This window comes from Cetorhinus maximus, chromosome 35 (genome assembly GCF_964194155.1).
Source record: "Cetorhinus maximus chromosome 35, sCetMax3.hap1.1, whole genome shotgun sequence".
In the NCBI taxonomy this organism is placed as follows: Eukaryota; Metazoa; Chordata; class Chondrichthyes; order Lamniformes; family Cetorhinidae; genus Cetorhinus; species Cetorhinus maximus.
The window spans coordinates 5,126,164-5,138,560 of record NC_135913.1 but is presented as its reverse complement, the minus strand read 5'-3'; the positions used below and the strand labels follow the sequence as shown (position 1 = coordinate 5,138,560).

The 12,397-nt window shown below is 42.9% G+C and overlaps 1 non-coding gene across 1 annotated transcript; it reads left to right on the top strand.

Annotated features, from left to right (window-relative positions):
* The first annotated feature begins 229 nt into the window (after nt 1-229).
* trnad-guc (transfer RNA aspartic acid (anticodon GUC)) lies at nt 230-301 on the top strand. The gene has a single exon. It is a non-coding gene; the product is annotated as a tRNA-Asp (tRNA).
* Nucleotides 302-12,397: the final 12,096 nt, after the last annotated feature.

Sequence of the window (12,397 nt, the reverse complement as noted above, 5' to 3'; positions counted from 1 at the left end):
CATTACCTCCCTAGCTCTCACACGCACACATGTTCACAAATGCATTTCGCGGCTTTATATATAATAGATTGTTTTACACAGGACGATAATTATTCCCGTTTACATCAGTCAGATAGATCTCCTCTGTTCATTGCTTGTGCTGCGCTGCAAAGGAATTTGTGTGTACAGGTCAGAGGCATGAGAGATATAAGCCTATAAGGCGGACTGCTGTAAAAGTCAGCTCGTGAATTCCTCGTTAGTATAGTGGTTAGTATCCCCGCCTGTCACGCGGGAGACCGGGGTTCAATTCCCCGACGGGGAGTGATTCTATTATTTATACAAAGAAAGCGCACGAAATTGGAAATAGGCTTTTTAAAATTTGAATAAAAGCAAAAAACTGCGGGTGCTGAAAATCCAAAACAAAAATAAAAATACCTAGAAAAATTCAGTAGGTCTGACGTGCTCTGCGGAGAGGAACACAATAAACGTTTCGAGTCCGCATGACTCTTCAACAGGGCTAAGGAAAAAATAAAATTTTACAATTTGAACTTAGTTGATGTGTCGGAGGCATGTGCAGATAAAGATTGTGTATCAGCGGCAGTCAGAGTCAGGAACAGCAGTTGTTTTCAGAGATCCCGGGATATGAGAACATCTTGAGAGGAAGGGCCCTTCCCGCGCACAGTCAAACGTGTGCGTTAACGCAGAAACTGGCCCTGTCACCTCAACTGCACTGGTTCGGAATTTCTGTGAAATCAGTGCTTTGGTAGCTTGAATCCAGGGCAGTTTGCCGAAACAAGGTACTTTAAAACCGAGGGGAACCCGCCATGCTCGATTTGGTAATGAGTATCCAGGCAGAATTTATTATTAATCTGACAGTGAACGTGCATTTTGTAAACAGTGACCTTAACATGACAGAGTGACTGACATTGTAATCTCCGTCACCACTTTGTTCGTTTTTTAAATTTATTTTTTCCATTAATTTCCTTTGCTTTCTGACAGCAGCTATTCAGGATCCTGCCATTCATCCCCTATTTCATGTTTCCCGATTTACCCCGTTACCTCTCCCTCAGTAAACATCTTGATTCTGCTAATTTCAGTTGTATTTTCTGGCCATTGCACTAATCAGCAGCTCCTTGGCGCAGAGATGATTTTCCTTTTGGGTCCTTCAATGAGTAAAATTTGAAAGGTGTTGAAGCCCATTCACATTCCTCACTCTTCCTCCTCGCAGTCATTCGGTTTTTTTCCTCTGGAGCTCTGTTTGCCTCTTGAACTCCCTCCTAACCCTCTTCAATTCCCGACACTAAACTACAGATCGTCCCTACATTTTGCCTACTGACTCCCTTTACCGAAGCCCTTATTCATGATTGCAGGAGGGATTTGATTCTTTCTTTTTTTGTAACGTTGAACAGGTAAGATCTGTCGGAAAATATTTCCGCTGACATGGAACCTAGGACCCAGGGCCACAGACAAAGAATTAACGCCAGATATCAGTGTAATTCCCTTTTTAATGCTTCCATTGAGCCTGCCCCCACCACACTCTCAGGCAGTGCATTCCAGGCCTTATTCACTTTGTGCAAGAAAGGTAAAGTTTTTCCTCGCGTCACTTTTGCTTTTTTTAACAAAATGCTTTAAATCTCTACCCTCTCAGCCTTGAACCTTTCACGAATGGGGGCACTTTATATCTGTCTACTCTGACCAGGCCCCTCGTGATTTTCAATCCTTCTTTCAGATCTCCTCTCAGCTTTCATTTCTCCCAGGAAAACAGTCTTAACTTCTCAACTCTACCATCGACCCTTAAGTTCCTTATCCCAGGACTATTCTCGTGAATCTTTTCTGCCCTCTTTCCAACACCCTTCACATCATCACATCGTTCATAAAGAGCAGAGCCAGGAACCAGGTTTATCTCATTCCCAATACAACACTTCTTGGTTTTAGAGCCGTGAAAACCTTTTCTCCTGCCCTCACGAATAATCGCTTTCGTAGTGATCCCACAATCAAAGGGTCAGATTTCAGCTGTGCAGAGCTTCCACATATAGTAGTGAATTGTGGTGGACAATTAAACTAACTGGAGAAAAAGCCTCCAGAAATCAATGACGGCCTTAGGAGTAATGCTCACACCCGAGAACGAATAATAGTAAAGGCTGCCGATGTATTCCAAACCTCACGGCAACCCTACCCTGGGGTCGTGTCCCAGTCTCAGCTGAAAGGATCCCAAAGTGACCTCAAACTCATCACCTACACACTGACAGATACAACATAATCATCGAATGGGTACAGCGCAGGATAAGGCCATTTGGCCCATCCTGTCTGTACTGGCTTTCGGAAAGTGAAATTCACCCAGTGTCAATCCTTCGCCTTCTCCCTGATCCCTGCACATTTTTTCCCCTTTTCAGGGCCTCCAACCTTTTCTATTCCCTTGAGTATAGAAGGATGAAGGTTGATCTGATCGAGGAATCTAACCTGTTAAATTGAATTGTTAGGTTAAACAACGATAAACTGTTTCTCCTGCCAGGAAGGATGTGGTTGAATCTTGACATGTTTTTTTTTCCCCACTGATCCACAGCAGTAGTGCCAACCAAGGGAAAAGTCAGGGCGCACTTTTCAGAATTAGAGCAGTTGGAAATCCAGAAACAATTCTAAAATTAATCGAGGCTGCCACAATTTCGAGATGGTAGATCTTCTTCTGCAAAGCAAAGCAACGTATCCGATCCTTCAGCTCTCCTTGAAGAATTCAACTACCATTGCTCGTTTTGTTGCCGTTTCACTGAGAGCGAACATCTTGAGACAAAAGGGCAGCACCCCGACAAGGGCTGGAACCTTGGACCCTCAGATTAAAAGTCTGACGTTTTACCGACTGAGCTACCCGGAACAAACGCAGCACGCTTCCAATAGCCACCTTCACTGTCTACCAAGAGGCATCACAAATATTTGTTGCATTTTTTTCTTTGGTAATCCTGTTTTTTTTTTCATATTTCCAGCTTTCACGCTACTTTGTTTTTTTCATCTTGAAGGATATTGAAATCAGGTTCAATCGGGGTTTAAATAGAACTAATTTACAGGGTGATGGGGGAACCTGGATTTTGGAACTCAATTGACAGGTTCAAGAGCATACACAGGCTCGATGGTCCTTCAGGCCCCCTTCTGAACGGTAGGATTCCACGATTAAGAGTTTTATTTCTACATGGGCTGCGAGATTAGAAAACGGCTCAAGAGGTGAAGGTGATGAATGAATGATTCTAAACAATTGTCTGAAATGTTGTAACTCACATTATGCCTGATATTTTGTAATGACATGTAACAAGGCTGCATTTATCTAGCTGTGGTGGCCGAGTCGTTAAGTAGGTTCGGTGTGAACGTTCAAATACTGCTCGCAGCCTCCATGATTGAAATGATTACCTTCTTCCATCAGCTCGCTGACTTGAAAATGCATCATATTAAATCCATTGACCCGAAGCTTGGATACACAAATCATTTATCCAGGTCAATTGGAGAATGTCGATTTTTTAGAAACTGGCCAAACTGCAAAAAGGTTATATACAAGCTCAGCAAATTAGCTGAAATGTATTTTAATAAAGACCCTGAAATGTTTGGGAGGAAAAGCAGGACTTTCAGCTCATGAACATTAACGCGGTTTGTTTTCATTCAGATTTCATTCATTTTTCTCTGCGTGAAAGGATGGTTACAGTTTGTGTAGTTGCATAACCAAAGTTTTTTCTACAGGATCTCAAATAAAACAACAAATAACCTGTTTGAGAGGCGATGTATGCGAGGGATGTATAATCGGGTCAGTAATGAACAGCGAATTTCTTAGTTACAGAAGAGACAGCAGCTGCCAGCCAAAACACTGCAAAACTGCCGGATATAGTGAACAAGCAAATAATCGATTTTATTTGGTTTTCCATCTCTGGGTCATTCCGATGCTTCCTGTTGTGAGCCCGGAGTCCCCTGCGGGCTCTAGTAGCTGTTAAAATGCGTCTCATTGTCAAACAATTAATTAATAATATAAAAAGATAAGAATGCAATGGAGATAAAATACCTCCGAACCAAAAGTCTGCTGCCCCAGTAGGCGATGAAAACGAAATCTGTGCCAGGGCGGGAACCCCAGTGAACATTGCTAATGATCAGTGTGATGATCACTCGCTTTTGTAGTTTGTTCAGTTACTAATAAATGAACATTTCTGTTCCTAGGGAAACCAAAATGGCATATTCTCCGAATAGATGAACACGGAGACCGCTGTTAAGGTCACTGTAGCAATTTTCATAGGGGCATACTTTGTTTCAAAATTCTGACAACATACCGCTGACAGTGACAGTCACAATTGAAGCTTCGAATTGGAACTGAATTACGAATGAGAAGCAAGGCGGTCACAGTAATGCCAAATTGTGGCGGATGCTTCAGCGCGAAATGACGGAGTGGCTGTTGAATTTTAAGCTTGGCAGTGCCATAACAATGACAGTGTTGGAGCGGAATGAAGGTGGAAAGACTTTGCTGAAAATTTTATATTATATACATGAAAAACAAGGCCAGTAGATCTGCTGTTGCCAGACACCATAGAGACAGAGAGACATTTGGCAAGGCCGCAGTTTCTTCTGGCGAGAATCATGATTGTAAATAAGTTCGCTGTAAGAAAGAGGGAAATAAGATGTGATAGCGACAGCCGGATAAATATCAGAGTATGTTGATGAAATGTTCAGATGTGTTCCATAGAGAATTATGCCCCTTGATTCTTTCCTCTCATACATGCAGACACTTTTTCAAAACATTAAATCAACATACACTCAATACCCTTCCACTACACTTCTTTGAGACAGTATCAAGGCAGCAGGGGGAGGGTCACTCGGATTCTGTATCTGGGATGGTACCGAAGAACGACCCAAGGGGCATCGACACTCAGTTATTGCTGACTGACCGCGCACCAGATGGAAAGTTGGAACTATCGTATTTGCAAATTCAAAGCTCCAGGTTACCAGCGAGCTGGAAGGAAATAAGTTTTCCCCAGAACTGTGTCATTGTTCCGATCTTTACAACGCTGCTCAGCAACTTCACCGCTCTCCTTCTGAATGTTGAAAATATTCTGCCGAAAGCAAATCTCAAACTGAAAAGCTTCTCGCCATCAATCGGCTCATATCTTATCCAATATCTCTTTTTCTATTTCTTTCATGAGACATGGACATGGCTCCACGACCAGTATAAGTTGATCATCAGATTGAGAAGGATTGCGAAATTTAAAAATGAAAGCACTTCATTCCTTGAATTAAAATAAGTTTTGAAGTGTTGTCCTGTCCTCAGGTTGATGCAAGTGAAGCTTGGAATTGGAACTGAATTGCGAAAGAGAAGTAAGGCGATCACAGTATAGCAAATTTATGACGGGTTCTTCAGCGAGAAATGACGGCGTGCCTGATGAACTTTAAATTTGGTAGTAAACTTCGAGGCAGCTGCAAGTGCAAGAAACTGAAATATATTTCCGCCTGGCTCTCAATCAACGACTTTAGGCGCTTAGAGCAATTTGGGGAACCAGTAAATGACAGAACTAAAGCAGGCCAACTGCCCTTGTGAATTATAAATCTATCCCAGTAACAGTCATGCAGCAAATCTACTTCACAGTGGGAAGCGCTCACAGTTATTTTGCCTTGGGTTTACCCTCTGCTGGGTGTCTTCGTGACTAGAATGTCTGAAAGAGACTGGAATTACGACAAGTTAGACGGGAAAACATTGGCTTCTCAGTGACCTTGTTTATGCGTCGCTTACAATAGCTCAGCAATGAAGTAGACGTTGCGCCGTTCGATATTTTGTTTGGTTTCAGGCGTGATTGAAAATAATTAGCAACACATTAGGAGTAAATTGTGCTGCTTTTTTAAATGAAATCTCGAAGCAGCTAATGTGTTTTGGCCTCGCCAGCAGCTGACTGACGGTTAAGAAATTTGATAATGGAGCGGCTTTGCTGACAGATGCAGTCTTTGCGTGAAATTGTTCAGAAGCGAAATGTTTTTTTGCCGTGCAGAGGGTTTTTGAAAGCTTGAATGCAATCACTTTAAGGTAGGCTTGTGTGTTTGGTTGCACTGGTGGTTGCAAGTTGGCTCGAGTGAATTTGCCTAAAGCATTGCAGCGAACGGCAGGCATGGGCACAGTTGACAGCGATGTCACTGATCGACTGCAAGTGTTCCGCTGTAAAGGAGAAATGGATTGTTATCATGATGCCGACATATTTGTTGCACAGAAGTGTTAAAATAATGACGGATTTGTCAGAACAAGAGCAGAAACTTTCTGGAAGCAAAAGTATGGACGAAAAAAAGACACAATCCGCGATGCCGTAAGGTAACGCGGTCCTATTCAAAGCCCTCTTCCGATGTGACAGTAAAGGGACTGCAGCTGGACCTCTAACAACGTAACAGTAGAAGGGCTGCAACTGAACTGAAGAAGGACCATACTTACCATACGCCTTCCATGCCGCGTTGGTCAACGTGACCTTGCCGTCATTAGCATCATTCTCTAACCATCGGAGTTAACAGATCAAAAACCAAGAATGCTGAAAAGACTCAGCATGCCTGACAGCATCTGTGGAGAAGAAGGCAAAGTTAACGTTCCCAGTCCGTGTGACTCTGAAAAAGTTTTTTCAGCATTTTTTGTTTCTGTTTCAGATTTCCAGCATCCGCAGCATTTTGCCTTACTCTAGGAGCCGACTGGTCGCCAGCTACACGTTGCCTATTTCGATCAAATGCTTTTCAAATTCAGCCTAGCAGTGAATGGAGAATTCAGCATTCTTCCTTGCCTGACTGATCGCGCACAGGCTGGAATTCTAGTTTTTTGCCCAGTTAAAGCTTCAAGGATGTGCTTGTCCCAGAGCTGCTGAATGAACTGATTTTCACAAAGCTTCAGCAACAGATACGTTCTCCTCCTGCCAAATTTGGAAAATATTCTATCGAAAGCAAACCTCAAGCTGCACAAGTTCTCGTCATCAATCGGCTGATATGTCATGCAATCTCTTTTCTATTTCTTTCTTGGGAAGTGGGCATTACCAGTGTAAGTTGCTCATTCAGAATTGCCTTCGGAAGGATGCTAAATTTAAAGAGTATAAGCTATCAAACACTTAATTAAAAAGAGTGTCGAAGTGTTGCCGTATCTCAAGGATGTTGCAATTGAAGCGTATGGATTTTCTTGGCGAATTAGAAGGAAGGTGCTCACAGTCGTGCAAACTAATGACAGGGGCTTCAACGAGGAATTACCGAGTGCCTGTTGAAATTTTAATTTGGTGCTATCATTCGGGGAAGTTGTAAGGGCAGGGAACTGAAATATATTTCAGCCTCGCTCTCAATCAATGACATTAGGCGTTTAGAGCAAGTGCGGAAAGCGGCAAATAATAGGCCAACGGTCGTTGTGATTGATGTATTTATCTGAATAACAGTCACACAGCAGCACCACTTCACAGGCCGCAGGGCAACATTGTGGGGAGAGCTCACTCTTATTGTGACTTGCCTTTACCCTCTGCTGGGTGTCTTCGTAACTAACTGTCCGAGATCGTTTGGAATTAGAAGGGGAAGGCATTGGTTTCTGAGCCGAGGAGATTATGTGTCACCAATCATCGACGTGTAGTTATAATGCAAAGTTTTCAAATGCATTGCACTGTTTTGTTGCAAACATCATTGGGAATTAAAAACAAAAAACTACTGCGGAGTGGCATCCACCCCTTCCCCATCCCCATCCACCACTACTCTCCTCCGTCTGGCTGAACTTGTTCTCACACTGAACAATTTCTCCTTTAACTCCTCTCACTTCCTCCAAGTAAAAGGCGTGGCTATGGGTACCCGCATGGGCCCCAGCTATGCCTGTCTCTTTATGCGGTATGTGGAACATTCCTTGTTCCAGTCCTACTCCGGCCCGCTCCCAAAACTCTTTCTCCGGTACATCGATGATTACTTCGGTGCTGCTTCATGCTCTTGTCGGGACCTGGAAAAATTTATTAATTTTGCTTCCAGTCTCCACCCCTCCATCATTTTCACATGGTCCATCTCTGACACTTCCCTTCCTTGACCTCTCTGTGTCAATTTCTGGTGATAGACTATCCACCAATATTCATTACAAGCCTACCGACTTCCACAGCTACCTCGACTACAGCCCCTCACATCCCGCTTCCTGTAAGGACTGCATCCCATTCTCTCAGTTCCTTCGCCTCCGTCGCATCTGTTCTGATGATGCTACCTTCAAAAACAGTTCCTCTGACATGTCCTCCTTCTTCCTTAACCGAGGTTTTCCACCCACGGTCGTTGACAGTGCCATCAACCGTGTTCCGACCAACTCCCGCGCATCCGCCCTCATGCCTTCTCCTCCCTCCCAAAAACATGATAGGGTCCCCCTTGTCCTCACTTATCACCCCACCAGCCTCCTCATTCAAAGGATCATCCTCCGCCATTTCTGCCAATTCCAGCATGATGCCACCACCAAACACATCTTCCCTTCACCCCCCGGGAGGCATTCTGTAGGGACCATTCCCTCCGGGACACCCTGGTCCACTCCTCCACCACCCCCTACTCCTCAACCCCCACCTATGGCACCTCCCCATGCCCACACAGAAGATGCAACACCTGCCCCTTCACTTCCTCTCTCCTCACCGTCCAAGGGCCCAAACACTCCTTTCAAGTGAAGCAGCATTTCACTTGCATTTCCCCTAACTTAGTCTACTGCATTCGTTGCTCCCAATGCGGTCTCCTCTACATTGGAGAGACCAAACGTAAACTGGGCGACCGCTTTGCAGAACATCTGCGGTCTGTCCGCAAGAAAGACCCAAACCTCCCTGTCGTTTGCCATTTTAACACGCCACCCTGCTCTCTTGCCCACATGTCTGTGCTTGGCTTGCTGCATTGTTCCAGTGAAGCCCAACGCAAACTGGAGGAACAGCACCTCATCTTCTGACTAGGCACTTTACAGCCTTCCGGACTGAATATTGAATTCAACAACTTTAGATCTTGAACTCCCTCCTTCATCCCCACCCCCTTTCCGTTTCTTCCCCCTCCCTTTTGTTTTTTCCAATAATTTATATAGTTTTTTTCTTTTCCCACCTATTTTCATTATTTTTAAATCTATACCTTTAATGCCCTGTCAGTCTTTCCACCCCACCCCCACTAGAGCTGTACCTTGAGTGTCCTGCCATCCATTCTTATTTAGCACATTCGTTTAGATAATATCACCACCTTCAACACCTATTTGTTCCTTTGTCTGTGACATCTTTTGATTATCTGCTCCCATCACTGCTTGCTTATCCCTACAACCCCCCCAACTTCTCTCCCCCCCCCCCCCCTGCCCCCCTTAAACCAGATGATTTTCATCCCTCTCCTAATATTACTCAGTTCTGTTGAAGGGTCATGAGGACTCGAAACGTCAACTCTTATCTTCGCCGATGCTGCCAGACCTGCTGAGTTTTTCAAGGTAATTCTGTTTTTATCATTGGGAATTGTTCATCTGTTATCATAATGCATGACAGAGCGAATGGAGAACTTAAATTTAACAAAGCGCCCGAGCACTGCCGAGAATTCTGAAAGCATCAGAGTTAAGGTTTTGGGGAGCTAGATTTGCACTAATCGGGTTTCTCTTCTTAAAGCAAACCACATGCCTGATTAGCCGTGCTTTTCGTGTTATATATTAACGATTTGGACATACATATAGGGGGAATCATCAGGAAGCTTTCAGGCAACGCAAAAATTGTCTGTATTTGATCGTGAACAGCATAACTGTAGACGAAAGGAAAATATCAATTGGCTGGCAGAAAACTGCCAAATGGAATTCAAACTCTTTCGAGTTATTAACAGTCACAGATTGCAACCCTTTTGAGTACAATCACAGTTCTGGGTTTTTCTGGGAGTGGGACATGAACCCACAACCCTCTGATTCAAAGGCGAGGGTGCTATGAACTGAGCCACAGCTGACACCTCGCAATTGGAATTCAACCCGGACGAGAGCGATGTGATGCAGTTAGGGATTTCAAACAAGTCGAAGGGAATAAACAATTAATTGGAGACTATTGAGAGGTGTAGAGGAAGTGAGAGACCTTGGAGTGAATGTCTACAGATCCCTGAAGGTAGCAGAACAGATTGATAAGGTGGTTAAGAAATCATATGGAACCCTTTCATTTATTAGCCGAGGCATAAAATATACTAGCAAGGAGGTTATGTTGGAACTGGATAAATTAGGCCACAGGTTGAGTATTGTGTGCAATTCTGGTCACCTCGTGGAAATTACCAAATTACCAATCATTGGTGGAGGTCCGGCATGATCAAGTGGATGGCCTGTGGTATCTGCCTCTATAATTGGGAGCCAACGGCAGATAATAGGGTCAGCAGTGACCATTACCAATATACCACGCCTCGAGCTCTGACTAGAGGGATGTTTTTACTTTTGTTGGATCCTCACAACTTCACTTTGAAGTCCGCTCAGCTGGACAACACAACATAAATTTCTATTTATCGGCTGCATTGGACAAAATGAAGTCGGTGTGTTGGAAATTACAGAGTAAATATGTTGGAATTATTGGGATGCATAAAAGTGCTAGAATTAAAAGTGTTGTGGGTTCAGAGGTTCAGACAGAGGAAAAAGCAATCATTTGTGCACAGAAAAAAAACAGTAAAAAAACAATAATAAGTAAATAAGTGGGAATGTGCTCACAGTTTACCTAACTGAGTTATGAGCAGCAGGTTGCAGAAATATTTAAAGGATTTGTATGTGAAGGGGATTTGTTTCCATGTCTACAGGGTGGAGTAGATAAATATACTAACATTTTAAAAGACACAAGGATAGTCAATCCTCAATATTGTTGGATAGTGATATTTGTTTCTCAGAGGGAGTATTGCAGGAACAGATGATAATAAGTGGGTTTCATGGAGATGCTAAAATTATTCCATTGTGGAATGTTCATTTAAAGAGCAAGCGGCTATCAAGTGAGGCAATTGTTGCAGCCGTGGAAAAAATTCTCATTGTAGGGATTCAATTTACTTTAGGCAATGATATACCTGGGTCACATGATGCCTATGGTAGGTGAGCAGCCTGCAGAGGCGTTTTCTACAGAAGCCTTGCAAAAAGAGCATTCTGGATTGTTTCCAGATTGTTTAGTAACAAGGTCACAAGCTGACAGGTTGAAACAGGAAGAACAAAAATTGTAAAAGACAGGGAAAAGCTGTCGACGTTCAATTAGCTGACAGTGTATTTGATGAGATTGTTCATGGAGGAAGAATGGAGGAGAATGCAGCTGAGATGTTTAGCTTGAGGCAGTTAGTAGGGTTACAGAAAAAGCGTCCACAAATAAATCAGTTATATTAGACAGCTTACTCAGAAACAGAGGCAGAATTTATTCCAGAATGTTATAACCTTAAGGGTAACGTGTTAATGAGAAAGAAGCGGCTGGAAATGATTTAGGGGATGAAAACTGGATGAAACTACATCAAATTGCTATACCATTTGGATATAGAAATAGGATCCTGAGAATTGCTCATGAAATTCCAATGGATGGCATTTAGAAATTAGAAGGACAGACGCAAAAATCCAAAAGAACATTTTTATTGGCCTGGATTGCATAGGGACATAGTCAAATTTCGTCAAACATGTCACACATGTCAGGTGGTGGGGAAACCATAAGCAGTGATTAAGCTGGCACCTTTAATTCCAATTCAAGCATTTGAAGAACCTTTTACTAGGTTCATGATTGAATGTGTAGGAACCCGCCGTGATACTAAAGGTGGAAATAAGAACGTACTAACAATAATGGATGTGTCTACAAGTTTCCTAAAGCGATACCTTCGAGAAATATTACAACAAAAAGAATTGTGCAAGAGTTGGAAACCGTTTTTTTTTTCAAATACATGGTTTACCAAAAGAAGTAGAATCAGGTTAGGGTTCAAATTCCATGCCACAGCTGTTTAAGAAGGTAATGAACAGTTCTGTGAGAAAACATTTTAAGTCAACAGCTTACTATGCTGAATCACAAAGGACTTTGGAAAGACACCATCAAACTGTAAAAAGTGTAGACATGACAATCCACAGGATTGGGATGGAGGAATAAGATTCTTGTCATTTGCTATTAGGGATGGTCCTAATGCACCGACTGGATGTAATCATTTTGAATTATTCTATAGTTGTGAGGTAAGGGGGCCCACTGAAATTGATTCATGAGAAATTGGTGGGTTAAAATCAGAAGCTGCTCCCTTGAATTCTGTATCAAACTTAAGTGAAAGGTTGGGCAGAGCATGTGAGTTTGCTAGGGAACGTTTATAGGTATAGCAGAAAGTGGGGAAAGTGAAGGCAGATAGTAGAGCCACAGCTCATAGATTTGTTGCTTGAGAAATAAATGTTATTTCTATTACCATTATTGGGTGACTCGTTAAGTGGACCTTACAAGACTGAAAAGAAAATTAGTGAAATAAATTATTTAATAAA